Source organism: Mesoplodon bidens (genome assembly GCF_964165515.1).
Source record: "Mesoplodon bidens genome assembly, chromosome: 2".
In the NCBI taxonomy this organism is placed as follows: domain Eukaryota; kingdom Metazoa; phylum Chordata; class Mammalia; order Artiodactyla; family Ziphiidae; genus Mesoplodon; species Mesoplodon bidens.
This window is the reverse complement of record NC_138177.1, coordinates 161,629,326-161,645,350: the sequence shown is the minus strand read 5'-3', so window position 1 is coordinate 161,645,350 and position 16,025 is coordinate 161,629,326. Positions and strand designations below refer to the sequence as shown.

General features: G+C 43.5%; 1 protein-coding gene and 1 pseudogene across 3 annotated transcripts in view; both read right to left on the bottom strand.

Annotated features, from left to right (window-relative positions):
• LOC308605436 (methylosome protein WDR77-like) overlaps window positions 1-16,025 on the bottom strand; it is a 524,245-nt pseudogene that overhangs the window by 449,795 nt on the left and 58,425 nt on the right. Inside the window, exons 2-4 of the transcript in view lie at window positions 14,006-14,083; window positions 13,856-13,915; window positions 13,405-13,799 (exon numbers count right to left, since the gene is read on the bottom strand). The product of the transcript in view is annotated as a methylosome protein WDR77-like (transcript). The remainder of the gene's footprint in view (window positions 1-13,404; window positions 13,800-13,855; window positions 13,916-14,005; window positions 14,084-16,025) is intronic.
• The window catches only part of PTP4A2 (protein tyrosine phosphatase 4A2), a 39,260-nt gene that overhangs the window by 15,292 nt on the left and 7,943 nt on the right, over window positions 1-16,025 (bottom strand). Inside the window, exon 1 of one of the 2 annotated variants that reach the window (XM_081217467.1) lies at window positions 13,332-13,468. The exons of the other annotated variant lie outside the window; for it this stretch is intronic. The gene's annotated coding sequence lies outside the window, so the exon portion shown is untranslated. Of the gene's footprint in view, window positions 1-13,331; window positions 13,469-16,025 lie in introns of those variants that run through there. 2 annotated transcript variants of the gene reach the window in all.

Sequence of the window (16,025 nt, the reverse complement as noted above, 5' to 3'; positions counted from 1 at the left end):
CTAATGTTAGTTTCTGTGACACCCATAAGAATGCAAAGCAAACAGTCTGTAAAAAAAATCATAAACAACCTACCACAGCTGGAAAGTACTCAACAGTTACAGAGCCATACATTTTAGCATAAACTCAGCACCTGTATACCTTACTGGAAAACTCTTCTCTGAAGTTTTCTCTCTGGCATTGATTCTGCTCTACCTACTTAAGTAAAATTTCATTTTTACTTTAATTTACCAGATGATGGAAGAGGCTGGTTTACTTGACACATAACAGTGATCAAATTCAAATATGCATCCAAATATTCTCTCCACCCTTTATCTTTTATAGAATCTAACTTTTAAAATGTTGAACTTGGGAATTTCCATTTCCTAGGCAACATTTCCATTTTTAACAAAAGAATATGACTTCACTGAAGGATTAGAAATGATGGTCTGTGACAGAGAAATCCTTTTTTTTTTTTTTTTTTTTTGTGGTACGCGGGCCTCTCACTGCTGTGGCCTCTCCCGTTGCGGAGCACAGGCTCCGGATGCGCAGGCCCAGCGGCCATGGCTCACGGGCCCAGCCGCTCCGCGGCATATGGGATCCTCCCAGACCGGGGCACGAACCCGTATCCCCTGCATCGGCAGGCGGACTCTCAACCACTGCGCCACCAGGGAGGCCCAAGAGAAATCCTTTTAAATTAAAGAGGGAAGGGGAAAAGATCAAGAAGAATGAAGAAAGGGGGCTGCAAGAACAAGCAAGCAAAGGTCTACCAAGCTAAGACAGTGCACTGCCAGTAAGACTAAGTCAATAACACAACAGAGACTACTTAAAACTCTGAAGAGGGGTATGTTACAAGTTTAAATATCCAGTGTCAATGCTCTACTGCTAACATCTACCTAGATGAGAACCAAAAGCCAAAATGCATGAAATAATACAATATCCATCACTTAATCATGGCACAGTGTTAAAACGGAAAACCGTGGAGAGGTTAAAAAGAATAAAACACCTATATAAACTGATATGGGAAGATGGCCAAGAGATACTAATAAGTGAAAAAAGCAAGGTACATGATAATATAAACAGTATATATAGAAATATTTGGGAGTACTTAGTATGTTTTCACTCAGACCAGGAGCATGATTTACAATATATACCTTCTAAACAGTTACTGTTTTTTTCCCATGTACACTTATTACCTTAATTTCTTTAATTTTTTTTTTAATCTTTTTTTTGGGCTGCGCCATGTGGCATGCAGGATCTTAGTTCCCCGACCAGGGATCAAACCCACACCCCCGGCATTGGAAATGCAGAGTCTTAACCACTGGACAGCCAGAGAAGTCCCTTTAATTTTTAATTCTAGGGTGATAAAGAACCTACAATGATTTACAATTTAATTACATCCTTAACAGAGCTATAACCACTGAATTACAAAGAGCCTCAAAAGGGCTAGTCCCTCTGTCCCTGGCAAGCCTGTATCTACACATTTCCAGAAAGACAGTTTTCTTCTTTGTTAAAGATACTAAATTATGGAGTAAAATTCAGATCCTGCTTTGGCAACTGTAATTCTAAGTTCAAATATAAATATAGAGAATTCAAGGACATGAACGAACTTTACAAAATCAGCCCCATTTAATGTAACCCACACTTACTGGGCATCCTTTTAAAAATCCTGTCAAGCCACTCACAACAAGCTTTCCACTGAAATCACCTCTATTTACAAGTTAAAGTGATGATGCAATAACCCTCTAATTTGATAGGTTATGCCAGTATTCACCAAATTAAAAACAGTACATTATAAGTAAATGTACAAAAGAACTCTAGATCTTAGAAAATAAAATCTAAAAGCAAAGGTCTGAGGAACGAGTATACATTTACTGTTTACTTTCTTGCCAGAAATTCTACAGGAAGTCATACAAATTTAAGTCAGCGTGGTTTCTCCAAGCAGACAACATGAAAGCATAATATGGTATACAAGACTAACACCTTGCAACAATTTTTTCCTAAAACAAATTCATTTCACCTCATTGAAGACAACTGCATTTCCCTTAAGTATGAATAATCTGTCAACAGTAAAGAATTCATTCTCATGAAGGACTAGACACTGCAATTTGGCCAGTTAAGAATGTATAAATTCAAATATTTATTGGATACATAATATGTACCATATATTCTTATAGGGGCAGCAAGAGCAGTAAACAAACAAAAATTCCTGTCAGGATGGACCTTATATTTTAGCAGGCAGAAAAAGATAAATAAAACATGCCACTGCTATGGAGAAAAATGCAAAGCAGGGGAATCTGCAGTGTCAGAAGGGAGAGGGGATTCCACTTTTAAATAAGGCTGGCAGGGAACTCCTCAATGAAAAAAGTGACCTTTTATCCTAGGCCTGGGGTTTTGAGCCAAATAGATATTTGAGGAAGCATTCTAGGCAGAGGGATTAGCTCTTGCAAAGGTTATGAGGTGGGGCTATGCTTGGAGTGTTCTAGGAACAGCAAGGGGGCCAGTGCTACTGGAGCAGATAAGGCAAGGGAATGAAGGGTCAGAGAAATAAAAGGAGAGGCTTACAGGCCAACAGAAGTATTTGGCTTTTATTCAGAGAAAAATAAGAGGTTTCAAGCAAGAGTGACAACCTATGTTTAAAAGGATCACTCTAGATGCTATATGGAGACAGATTAAGAGTAGTAAGGGTGGAAGCAGGGAGATCCGGTAGGAACTTGATGCTATAATCCAGGAGACAGATAATGGTAGCTTGGGCCAAAGCAGTAGCAGTAGAGAGGATATGAATCAGTTTCAAGATATACCTTGAGGTGGAACCCAAAAAGATTTGTCCACAGACTGGATATGGGGTCTGTGGGGAAAAAAAAGTCAAGGCCCTGAGTAACTGTTAAGAACTCGCAGAAGGCTGACCCGATATTCACAGACTATTCAGACAACAGACCATAAAATCTTCACAACCATCAAGAAAGAAAAGCAAGGAAATTCCTCTGTAAAGTACTACTGTATCTACTGCATTTTGACCATTTGAGGTTAAGACTTGTGAACTAAAGAAAACTCAACATTGCTAATTAAACACTCATCTTCTGGGCTTCTCTGGTGGCACAGTGGTTAAGAGTCCGCCTGCCAATGCAGGGGACACGGGTTCACGCCCTGGGCCGGGAAGATCCCACATGCCGTGGAGCAACTAAGCCCGTGCACCACAACTACTGAGCCTGCGCTCTAGAGCCCGCAAGCCACAACTACTGAAGCCCACGCACCTAGAGCCCGTGCTCCACAACGAGAAGCCACCGCAATGAGAAGCCCCCACATCACAACGAAGAGTAGCCTCCGCTTGCCACAACTAGAGAAAACCGACAGGCAACAATGAAGACCCGAGGCAGCCATAAATAAATAAATAAATAAACGAATGAATGAATGAATGAATAAATGAATTTAAAAAAAAAATTCATCTTCTGGGTGGGGGACTGGGCCAGGTAGGTGAAGGGGGTTAAAAGGTACAAACTTCCAGTTATAAAATAAGTCATAGGGATGTAATATACAGCATAAGGAATATAGTTGATAATATCATAATAACTTTTTACGGTGACAGCTGGTTACTAGACTTATAGACGTGATCATTTCACAATGTACTTAAATGCCTAATCACTATGTTGTACACCTGAAACTAACATATTATACCGACTAAATTTCAATTAAAAAAAAAAAAAAAAACGGGCTTCCCTGGTTGAGAGTCTGCCTGCCGATGCAGGGGACACGGGTTCGTGCGCTGGTCCGGGAAGACCCCACATGCCGCGGAGCGGCTCGGCCCGTGAGCCATGGCCGCTGAGCCTGCACATCTGGAGCCTGTGCTCCACAACAGGAGAGGCCACAATAGTGAGAGGCCCACGTACCAAAAAAAAAAAACAAAAACAAAAACCTCACTTCCTGGTTAACTGATCTCAAATTGGAAATTTTTACTTTCATACCTACTCCCAACTCATCAGAGCCCTGTAGAAATAAGAGCTCTACTCTCTGTACTACTTATCCTTGTTCATCCTCTTTACTGTTGCATTTATCAAATTAAAAGTGAATACATCTGGCTCCTTGAAATTAGACCATTCAAATTAATGTTAGTTCTCTTCCCCTACTGACTACAGTCCTGGGGAATTGATAAGGAAAGAGGTATCATTAAATTCTACAGAAATTATGATCCAAAATATCTGTAAACAAGCTAAAAATAGCAACACGCTTCTTACTGCTAAAAAAAAAGTTTTAGAGTTACTCCCTTGGTTATTCCCACTTTTCCACTTCCTCATTTAAGGAGGGAACTTGAGAATCAAGTTCCAGTACACAAATCAATAATCAGTTCTATAAAAAGAAAGTATGACCTTGATAGTGGGAAAATATCTGAACACTTCAGAACCAGCAGGACATACATGGCCTGCCACTCAGAAAGGAAAGGAAAGCAATTAACCAACAGATCACACCTGCTTCTGAGAACAGTGACAGTTATTTTCTGAAGTCCCGTGGGCTCTGTTCCCACACAAATGAAAAGGGAGTGGTTTTCAAATTTGTATGTGCCCTGGCGATTAGAAGTAGCTGTCATTTTCTGGTAATTCCTACCTCTACAAATAACTGTAAGACAAAAATTGCATTAAATATTTTCACGCCACACTTGAAAATATTTACTTTTCAATTTTGTACTCCATTGTTCCTCTAAAGATTAGCAATTCTACAGCTGGAACTCTTTGTCCAAAAATGTTATTTTTCCTTTCTGAAATAAAATTTAAATGAAGATAACAGCACTATGGCCAATTTTCACTTTTTCTAAAAAATTATTTCAATACCAGTAAAAACATTAAAAATCCTAACACCATTCTAGTATGGAACATTATCTTACTGTTTTCAGTGAATCTTTTAAAAATTAAGTTTAATAGCTCTATTAAATTGATTCTATTCATTCATATTTCCATTCCCAAGGAAAGGTATCATCAGGACTACCCTCTCCACGTGCTTTTTGTTTAAAGACTTCAGTTTATGTACCTTTCAAGACTCCCAAGCCTCTTTATTATAAAGTGTAAGCACCTTCTTTTCCCAAAAAAGTGTGGTAACCTCCTTCATACTATAGAGAACTATCTCAAATTCAGCTGCATTCCCATAAAATTAAATCCTAATATTTGTTTTCTTCTTTCCCTCCATCTTTCTTTCTTTAATCTCAAAAGGATAAATAATTTTCCTGGAGAACAATTTAAGTCCTAATCATTTTACTTTAGTTTCCAACATCACTATACATACACTAACTCAAGAACCACTGAATTATTTCATTAATAAAGAAATGTATTTGAGATTCTGAATTTCAATTGAAATAAAGCAAACTCAGTAGTAAAAATCCAAAAGGATACCCGAATTCACCCTGTCAACACCACTCTGAAATGTTTTCTGAGCTATATCAGGACAGTTAGAATGACTGTAACAGCTGCAAGTTCCCTCAGGTTGCAAAATAGATACTTGGGAAAAGGTTATTTGAATCACCTTTCAAAATAACCTACAGCACAGGAGCAGCATGCAAAGCAAAAACTTCCAGGCTATTGTTAGCATTATTTAAAATGTATGTTTCAGAACTTAGCAGTTTATGGGTCAGCTTAACTCTTTCGTTTCCCCATTTTGTCTAACATATTGAGCATATTTAAAGGTCCTGTTCAAGTATCCACCACCAAAAGGGGGGAAGGAAGCTCTCTATGTACAGGATACGGAATAAAAACATTCCAAATTACATCTTGTCAGCATAAATTCTTTTGTTTGAGCCCCAGAAATTTTTCTGCTGTTAGGGCATTTTGGTCCAAGTTTCCCCTAAGTAAGTTACGCTTCACTTCCTCTCCTAAACTTGTTTCTTATAAATCACATTATACTTCACAGCCATCTGTGCACTGAGTATTAGTACAAGATAAACAGACAAGAACCCAAATAATTCAATTTGGAGCTGCTGGTGGCCTTTTAAAATATACTGTCTACCCACTAACTGAATTGCCCAATAATGACTTGATGTTTATTTTCATAAAATACAACATTCAAAAGTCTTTAGAAACCATACAGTGAAAGCAGTTGTTTCACATTACATATGAATGTGAAGTAAAAATGGTGAAATACCTCTATAATTCCATGTCAAGGGGTTATAATTCTTTGCTTACCAGCTTAGTTCAACATGGATTCACTTTCCTTCTCTTCTCACTTAAAGAATGAAAAATTTAGGGGCTTCCCTGGTGGCGCAGTGGTTGAGAATCTGCCTGCCAATGCAGGGGACACGGGTTCGAGCCCTGGTCTGGGAAGATCCCACATGCCGCCGAGCAACTAGTCCGGTGAGCACAATACTGAGCCTGCGCGTCTGGAGCCTGTGCTCCGCAACAAGAGAGGCCGCGATAGTGAGAGGCCCGCACACCGCGATGAAGAGTGGCCTCCGCTTGCCACAACTAGAGAAAGCCCTCGCACAGAAACAAAGACCCAATACAGCCAAAAATAAATAAATCAATAATAATTTTTTAGAAAAACGGAAAAAAAAAGAATGGAAAATTTAATCTTTCATGTCCTCTTCCTCCAAATGCTTACTGAGATGAGGGACAATATACCAGCTCTGAATGATACTAAAACTCAGCCCATCTAATCTTAAAACAAGCATTTGTGGAGCTCTCTTTGCATACCGTATAATCACCATCCAGGATCAAGAACCTAGAAGAATCAATGTGGGTGAAAAATATTTGATGATGAGCATTAAAATTTCATTATTAACTACATACTTGGAAGACACAAAATAAGCATGAGTAGAATGGAGTAGGATTAATTAAGACTTCTGAGGAAGGTAAAATTTTTATGACGACTGATAGAAATAGAGACAGGCCATGGTAGCATGACTTGAGAAAGGAGCTAAGTCTTCGGTTAGATAGCTCTGAGGAGGCCTTGACCATGCTGAGAATTTTAGACCAATTCAAATGTAATAAAAGCTCTCAGGGGGGCTTCCCTTCCCTGGTGGCACAGTGGTTGAGAGTCCGCCTGCCGATACAGGGGACACGGGTTCATGCCCCGGTCTGGGAGGATCCCACATGCCGCGGAGCGGCTGGGCCCGTGAGCCATGGCCGCTGAGCCTGCGCGTCCGCAACGGGAGAGGCCACAACAGTAAGAGGCCCACGTATCACAAAAATAAATAAATTAATTAATTAAAAAAAAAAAAGCTCAGGAATTTTAAAAGTAGAGTAGTAGTAACTCTTTGCTCACTGAGAGAACACAAGTATTGTCATATTGGTGGGCATCTTCTGATCTACTGAGCTGCTCCATAATTACCAGCAAGCTTCACAAAAATAGCCTCTCAGCTTACTAAAACCTACCTGATTGCTGAATTCTTTTTCCTAGTAAATGGATACAAGTTTAACTAAATTCTGCTTGGTGATGACCTCCAAATGAATATCTCATCTCACCAGAAAAACAATTCAGAGTTTAGGCTATGACTTAAATTTGATGTGCTCTTCATCCAGAAAGATCTAAATTATTTGAATAATTTAAACCAATCACCAAAAGGAAACTTGTTTGTAACCACACATGCAGAATGAAGAATGTCACTAGAATCTATTGTTTCTCCATCATATCCTTCTCAATTTGCTGACAAATCCTGATGACTCATATCCTTCTGTACTAACCAGTCACTCTGTTCCCTCATGACAGGCTTTTCACCAATAATGGAAAGAAGGAAACACACCAATTTGTTTTGCTATTAAAAACAGTAAATATCAACAGATGTATATAAATTCAATCTACAAAAGACTGTGGTGGTACAACCTAGTGAATGTTTCCAGTAAAAGAGTGAAAAAAAAAAACAAACCTACACTCAAATCTCAAAACGAAAAGACTAGAAGAAAGCAGACTTGATTGTGAATTTGAATTCTTGTCAAACAATACATTAGTTAAGAGCCAACATTTTTGACCACTGCAGAAATAAAAATATAAAGTAATTTATCTGATCTGCTAAAGCAAATATATCATGTGCGCATTTTATGCCAAAAGAATTAACATTTTCTGAGAAGAATGAAATTTCAACCCAAAAATACATGAAAGGAATTAAATTCTCTAAAAGGTAAAGAGGGTTCTAATGGTCAAAATATTTTTTCAAAACAGGCTCAACTAGCAAAGAAAGGGTCACAGAAACGCTTAATCTAAAAATTCTCCATAGTTTAAAAAAGAATGTTGTAAAATGTAAATTTATGTTTAAACGATGAAATTTAGTTTCTAGATCACTTAAAATGGAGTAGATGCTGTGTTACAGAACCCACAGGTAAGAAATCAGTGCAGGCCAACAAAAAACATTTGTATTCAAATCACATAAAAACAGTTGGTATAATCTGTCAACCCCTCATAGCCATTTTTCTGGCAGAGTTTATGCCCTGTAAATCTATACTGATTGATCAGGGAAAACCACCTCAACATGTGCAGGAGAAAGGTTATTTTCTCATCTGGGTCCTAGTAACTCCACAGGGTAACTGTGGAAAGTGGACAGAGCCTGCAGTGCTGTGCAGCTTCTCTCATGGAGGTGTCAGAGTAGTGACAGTTTCTGGTTTAGCCTAGACCCCTACAACTCCATGGAGCAAAAGATTCAGATACAATATCCACTTGAGCTCTACGCCAAGCAATCCTGTAAGGTTTCAAGTCCTAACAGAGTGGCCAGGAAGTCAAAGGAGCCAGAGAATGTGGTTCAGTCAGTACAATGAAGGATAACCACAGAAAGCTATCAGACACCTCTGTATATATATACTAGTTATGAAGTTGAAAATGGATAAAAGGCTCTTCTAATACTCCAGATTAACAGACTCAAATCACCATTTCCCAAGTAATTTTAATCGGTGGCATCCATTGTTCATTTAACAAACCCAAGATACAAAATTATCAAAACTGTAACATCAAGGACTCTTGCTTTACAAACTTCGAGAATAATCATCATTTTCTATATAACCCAACTAGTATCTTGAGAAAAATCTCAAAGCAGCAACATCCCCCAAAGAGCAAAAAAAGTAACTGAGGTATCCTTTAAAAAAAAAACTAACTAAAAACTAAATTTCAAGCAAAAAAAAAGGCGATTTCTTTAACATCTACTAATTCCTACATAATCCCCTGTAAAATGACTACAGTTAACTGGGGAGGAAAAGAAAAATGGTTAGAGACTTAAGTACTTTAAGCCCCAAGGGGAAATTTTTTTTTTAATCCACTGCCATCTATTTACTGATACTCTTTAACTAGGATTCAACAACTGATCTCTAAACCAATTTTCTTATCTGTAAAATTGGAAGAATGCCACTTACTCACTCCCAGGGTTATTATGAATTTAAAATGATACGATTCGTGATTCAGCACACAGAAAATTCTTAAGACGGTAATGTTGAAACCTAAAGCATAATGTTGGGCTTCATAAGTACTCCAAGACCTCAAAATCTCTAACTACTACCCTAATTCAATAAACATAACTAAGTCTTCTATGTTAAAACTACGGGCCCTGATTTCCAGTTGCTCAAAATTTTTAAAGATCACCAACTTCTACAAGTAGTATACCTGATGAGATCTCACTCGAAGAAATCAACCTAACTTAGGCTTCCCTCTAACTTAAGTTTCACTCTTCCAAGAGCAACAGCTAAAAATTTATGTACTGCTCATCTGCATCTTACTCGTAAATGCTTTTTCTACAGGCTTCACTGATTACCAATCCCACATTCCAACAAAAAAGGAACAGTACAGTCAAACCCTATAAAATAAATCTCCCTTCAATTTCAACTGTCTCAAAACCATAAAGTGTTCTGTAACTACCTCATATAGAAATGCCATCTTTAAAGACAAAGTGAATAAAAAGTTACATCTTAAGAAAAGTAAACGTTTTTCCTTGTTCACACAAATGTCTTTTCAAGTAAAACATAAATATGGGCTTTCAACTACGTGCAAAAACATTCAAACATTTACTCTTCCCTAGTGCCACCAAAGTTCAATGATGTTGTAAATGGTTTCTGCCTATAAATTTGGTTCGTTCAAATTAAATATTACTTGCCTGACTCATGGAGGGAGTGGTTTGACTTTTGCTGTTCTGAGTCAGAATATACCAGGTTCAGCAGTTCTAAAAAATTTTTCATTTATATAGGTGGTCTAAAATGCTAGTAGCCTTTTCCAGCTACTATATATAAGAAACTGTTGCATTAGTAGAAGTCTTAGTGATAATACTTTGAGTCTGTAGTTCAATTTATAATTAACAAAGTGCTTTCATATATATTTTCTCACTTGATCTTCAAAATCTCCTGAGGTAAAAATCCCACAAAGCTGAAAGACTTCACAAACACGTGACAACTTCTGGTTGACTCTTAGCCCCATTAATACACTCTTCTTCTTTCCCCCAAAATAAAAAAACATTTAAAAGGCTGCTGGGTTTCTTTAATCAGACTTTCCTCTCCCAGACATATCCCAGGTGCCTCATAAGACTCTTGTTTCAAAGCACCCTAAGGCCCCAAGAGAGTTCCAAGGCAGAATCTCCACCCACATAAAAGCCTAGCCTAACTTAGGCCCCAAAGAGCCTCAAGTCAGCATCTCCTAAATGATCTCCTTGCCTCGAGCCATTCAGTCTTCTGCATTACCTTCAACATCTCTCATCTGTACAAGCTGCTAGGTCACTGTGTGGATGAGAAACCTCAAAGAGAGACAACCTAGCGAGGGTAGTTGACGGTATAGTGGAAAAATCAAAGACTTTGGAGTCAGACTGACCTGGGTTTTTAATCCAGCTGGGACAAGTTACTTCACCTCTTTGAGTCTCTATATCTTCTCATCTCATCACTGTAAGTCAATGAGGGCTCATCACTGTATCCCTAACGTCTGGCAAATAGAAACCACTCAACATGTGCCAAATGAATGCAAATGAGGACACCTACCACCTTTTAATAGTAGCTGTGAGAACTGAATGAGAGTATAAAAAGCACCTGGTACACAGGAGGAACTTAATACTAATTAATCTGGTCCCCCACCAAACAGTATCAATACTATTTACTGATTCTGAAAGCAGAGAGCATGCTAGTGATGCAGAAAAGGACACTGTAAGAAAAATATAATTTCTGACTTCTAATTACACACCAATGCTTTTGCTTGTAATTCTATCACGTCTAGTACCAAAAGGACCACGCTACTCTTTGCTTGTATTGAAAAGACTCCCAACTTCTAAGAGACTTCCCATCATTACAGTATAAAATCCATATCAAGGTACTCTTCATTAAGAACCCCTACTTTGGGCTTCCCTGGTGGCGCAGTGGTTGAGAGTCCACCTGCCAATGCAGGGGACGCGGGTTCGTGCCCCGGTCCGGGAGGATCCCACATGCCGCGGAGGGGCTGGGCCCGTGAGCCATGTCCGCTGAGCCTGCATGTCCGGAGCCTGTGCTCCGCAACGGGCGAGGGCACAGCAGCGAGAGGCCCGCGTACCAAAAAAAACATGAGAATCTGGGAAAACTCCATGACAGGGATTAGTCCATTCACTATCCACTATGAAACAACTTTTAAAATGAATACCAGCAATCAGCTTCTATCTTTACCAACATAATGGTATGCTGGCAAGTGATGATGAAGCCTTAATAATGTGCCATTCTGGGGACTTTCCCTGGTGGCGCAGTGGTTAAGAATCCGCCTGCCAATGCAGGGACCATAGGTTCGAGCCCTGGTCTAAGAAGATTCCACACGCATCAGAGCAACTAAGCCCACGAGCCACAACTACTGAGCCCACGTGCTGCAACTACCGAAGCCCACGCACCTAGAGCCCGTGCTCCACAAGAGAAACCACCGCAATGAGAAGCCCGCGCACTGCAACAAAAAGTAGCCCACACTCTCCGCAACTAGAGAAAAGCCCACGTGCAGCAACGAAGAATGCAGCCAAAAATAAATAAGTAAATGTATTAAAAAAAATAATGTGTCATTCTGAAGCCTTAATTTCCTTCTACACCTTGAATAAGGCATAATTTCAGTCACTTCCTGTCTGAAACTACTCTGTAATACAGAGGAAGGGAGCCAGTAACCACCATATTTAATCCACCAATGGCTACAGTTTGGTGACTCCATACAGACAAGCATTTGCTGAATGCCTACAATGATGCGAGAACTACTAGATACTTTATACATTTCTTGAAAAATTCCAGAAAATAAAAAACTAGCCTATGGTTCTTCTTCATCATCAACATATTACACCATTATTATTATCATTATTATTACTTCTTAAAATCTTATCTCCAGAAGGGTAGGAAAGAGCTAAAACCTAAAAAAATTTCTTAAATTTACCTAACAATAGAATACCTCTCACCTGAAAAACTAGCAGTACTTTACAAAAGAGTCTGTGCAATACACAAATTTGTTTTAGTTAGCTCTCAGAACCCCAGACTAGGATGGGATGCCAATCATATGCTTGACCAATTTGGAAATTCATGTCCATGTCATGAAATATGGAGGGGGGGGTCACAGAGCCAGAAGATGGTAGTGCTACTGGAATAGACTTCTGTACCCTCTCCTCATACTTGAACCCAAGGACCCAGGGACAAGATGCTCCTGGAAAGAACTCCCTCACCCAGGACACCCGGGTTCACTATGGCCCTAGAAAACGATCAAGGAGAGCCTCCGGGAAGCCGGCTCACAGACTGGACAGTCGCAGGCACACACCTCCACACTCCCTCATCTGCCGTTCACCTTCTCCCCAACCTCCCCAACCTCTCTCACTCTGCACTCAGGTTCTCCCCCCTCCACCACTCTACCTCAGGCACGCGAAACTCTCTCTCCCCCACTTACTCTCCCCATTTACCCCACTCTCCCATGCACACTCCTACTCCCCACACTCACTCGTTCCCACACGCTCCCCCTCACTCTCCCCTACACTCAGCCACACTCGCTCTCCTCCCACCCTCCTGACACTGTCCCCCCTACCGCCCCCCACTCGCACTCCCCCTCACTCTCCTCTACACACACACACAGAGACTGTCCCCAACTCCCCCCACCCACACTTTCTCCCCCCCACGCTCTCTCTCCCCCCACATGCACACTAGCCCTGTCCCCAACTCACACTCTCGCCCTCACGCACGCACATCGCCCCCCCACTCAACATTCTTGCACACAGCACTAGTCCCTCCCCCTCCCACACGCGCGATCCCCCCCCTGCCCCGCTCACCCAACCTCGCTCTCCACGCTTCCCGGCGGCGCTCCCCCCGCCCCCGGCCCCGGCCCGGCCCTCCTTCCGGGGACGTGTCTCGGGCCTGCACTAATGGCTGCGGCGCCTCCCGCCCTCCCCTGCCCCGAGGCCCCGGGAGCCAGAGCGGGGGCCGCCCGGGAGCAGCGCACTCACGCTGGCGAGCTGGGGACTGGGCATTGAAGTCCGGCGGCGGCGGGAGCGAGGAGGCGCCTCTCTCCTCAGTCACCTCGGCGGCGGCGGCGGCGGCGGTAGCGGTGGCGGCGACGGCTCCCCCCCAGCCTCGGCGCGCGACACCCGGCCCGGCCCGGCGGCGGCGGCGGCGGCGGCGCGTGTCCACGAGTCCGTCTTGCTGCTGCTGCTGCTGCGGCCGCCGCTGCGTCTCCGGCTGCCGCCGCTGTCCCCGCTGCCGCCGCTGCCCTGTGGCGTCGCCTCGCGCCGTGCCCGGCCGCCGCTGCCGCTCCAGCCGCTACCGGACGGACGACGGTTACAGCCCAGTCGATCGCGCCGCCGCCACCACCGCTGCGCGCGCAGCCGGAACCAGCTCCCGCCGCCGCCCCTCAGGGGGCGCTGCGGGGCGCGGCGCGCGCGCCCTCCGGCCCGCCCCCCGCGCCCGCTGACTGGCTGGCGGACCGGCTCGGGGCGGTGGGGCCCGCCCACCTGCCCCGCGGGGCGCTGACCCACTGCCCTCGGCGCCTCCCCCGCTCCTCCTCGTGGTTCGTTCCACTCAGCACTCCTGGCTGCGGAAGGCGCGTCCATGTGACCGGGGAGTGGGGGGCAGAACCTGGCCTGGGTGTCCTTCGCCCACGCCGTGGCCCGCCCATCCGCACCTGGACTGGGCCAGAGCCCGAGGCCGTGGGGTGACCCTCAAGGTCGAAGGGCCTTTTCTCGCGGCCGGGCCGTGAGGCCTGAGGCCAGATCCGGATGGGACAAGGCGGCGACTGAGCCCTTTGCTCGGGGATTTCCAGCCCAGAAGTGAGAACCCGGACAGCTCAGTTCTTGGCTGCCCTTTCCCCAGGCCCCAGATAAATGGCGTGTGCGTCTGCAATAGCGAAGGATATTTCTGCGTCCCCCTATCCTTACTCCCCGACCGCGCGCCACACACACACACACCCAGACCTAGGAACAGCGAGCAGCAGATCAAAATTCAAACTTCCGGGATGTAGTATCTTGGGCAAGTTATTTCCTCTCTCTGCGTATTTTCAACTATTAAATGGAAATAGTTATCCGCTACCTCATGGGGCTGTTTTCATTACGTATGAAATTTTCCTGATAAAAAGGAGACCCTGAATTTAACGACAAGGATTATCCAAGAGATCTCAGTATTCTCTCTTGTATTTAGAAGGTGGCCAGAAATTCTTTCTTTGTCAGACCATGCGTTCTGAGTTTTGGTTTGGAAAATGTGGTCACAGGTGAGTTGGGAGATTGGTCTGGGCCACTGCCAGATGGCAGCAGGAAAGACACTAGAGGCTGGCTTGAGAGGAAGGAGGGAGGCTTACCCATGAGAGTTGGAGGAGGCGGGCAGGGGCTCTGTCCTCCCTCGCCACCCTGGGAAGCCTCTCCTGCTCAGACTTGGCACCTATCTAGAAGGGACTCCTGCCCCTTGGGCTGCCTTTCACCCGCCCCCCAGCACCACCACACACATGTTCGCTTGGCCCTGTGGGGAGAAGCAATGGTCAGTAGTCATCATTAAGCCTTCCCCACAAGGTAGACCTGGGGCTTTGCTCCTGACCAGAAGGCCTCCATTAGAGCTTAGCGGTGAAAAGAAAGGTCTTATGACTCAGCCACATCACGCCACAGCACAGAACCCAGGATGTTCACCTCCAGCAGGTGGCCCGGGAGGAGGTAGGTATTCCAGGGCTAGTCTGGGTGGCAGAGCTGTGTAGGAGCTGAGAGGCCTTGAAGCAAGAGGGGCTGCAGATCAGAATCAAGGCCCTTTGGGTGAGGAGCACAGACTCAGCTGCCGCTCTTACGTTCTACCTGCCTCCAGCAGGCAGTGTTTTCCACTTCCTCGAAGCACAGGCTTGAGACAGAGAACTACCTGCTCTGCAAAACTTTGGTTGAGTCTCCTGCTTATTGATTCGTCTGCTAAAGTTTCAAAACACCTTATGCAATCCCCTATCATAGCATGTATCACGTATATTATAAATGCCTATTTCACGTTCTCCCCTATTTAGACTGTCTTACTTGAGGCAGTGTAGTAGATTGTTGAGAAATGGATTTAGCCCAGCCCTAAAATGTCAGTAAATAGTATAATAACAACATGGGACTTCACTGGCAGTCCAGTGGTTAGGAGTTCGTGCTTTCACTGCAGGGGCCACGGGTTCGATCCCTGGTTGGGGAACTAAGATCCCACATGCCCCGAGGCATGGCTGAAAACACACACACCACACACACACACACACACACAACAACATAAGGATAACAAAAATAGCTATCATAACAGGTACCATTTATTAAGCATCTATTCTAAGCCCTGGGCAGATGTTTTTAAATATATTATCAAGTTTATGCTTCAAAATAACCCTGTGAGGAAGTTGTTACCATCCTCGTTTTAAGAGGGTTGGAGGGAATTCCCTGGCAGTCCAGTGGTTAAGACTCCATGCCTTCACTGCCAAGGGCCTGGGTTCAATCCCTGGTCAGGAACTAAGATCCTGCAAGCTGCATGGTGCGGCCAAAAACATTAAAATAAAAGGGACTGTAGGCTCCGAGAGACGAAGTGACAGAAGCAGGATTCAGCCCAGGTGTTCTGCCTCTGAAGCCCACATAAGCATGAGGTTACTCTCTGACTCCAGTCAATAACTGGTGTACATCATAGTAAGCTGGAATCCCTTCTGAGATATTGGAAAC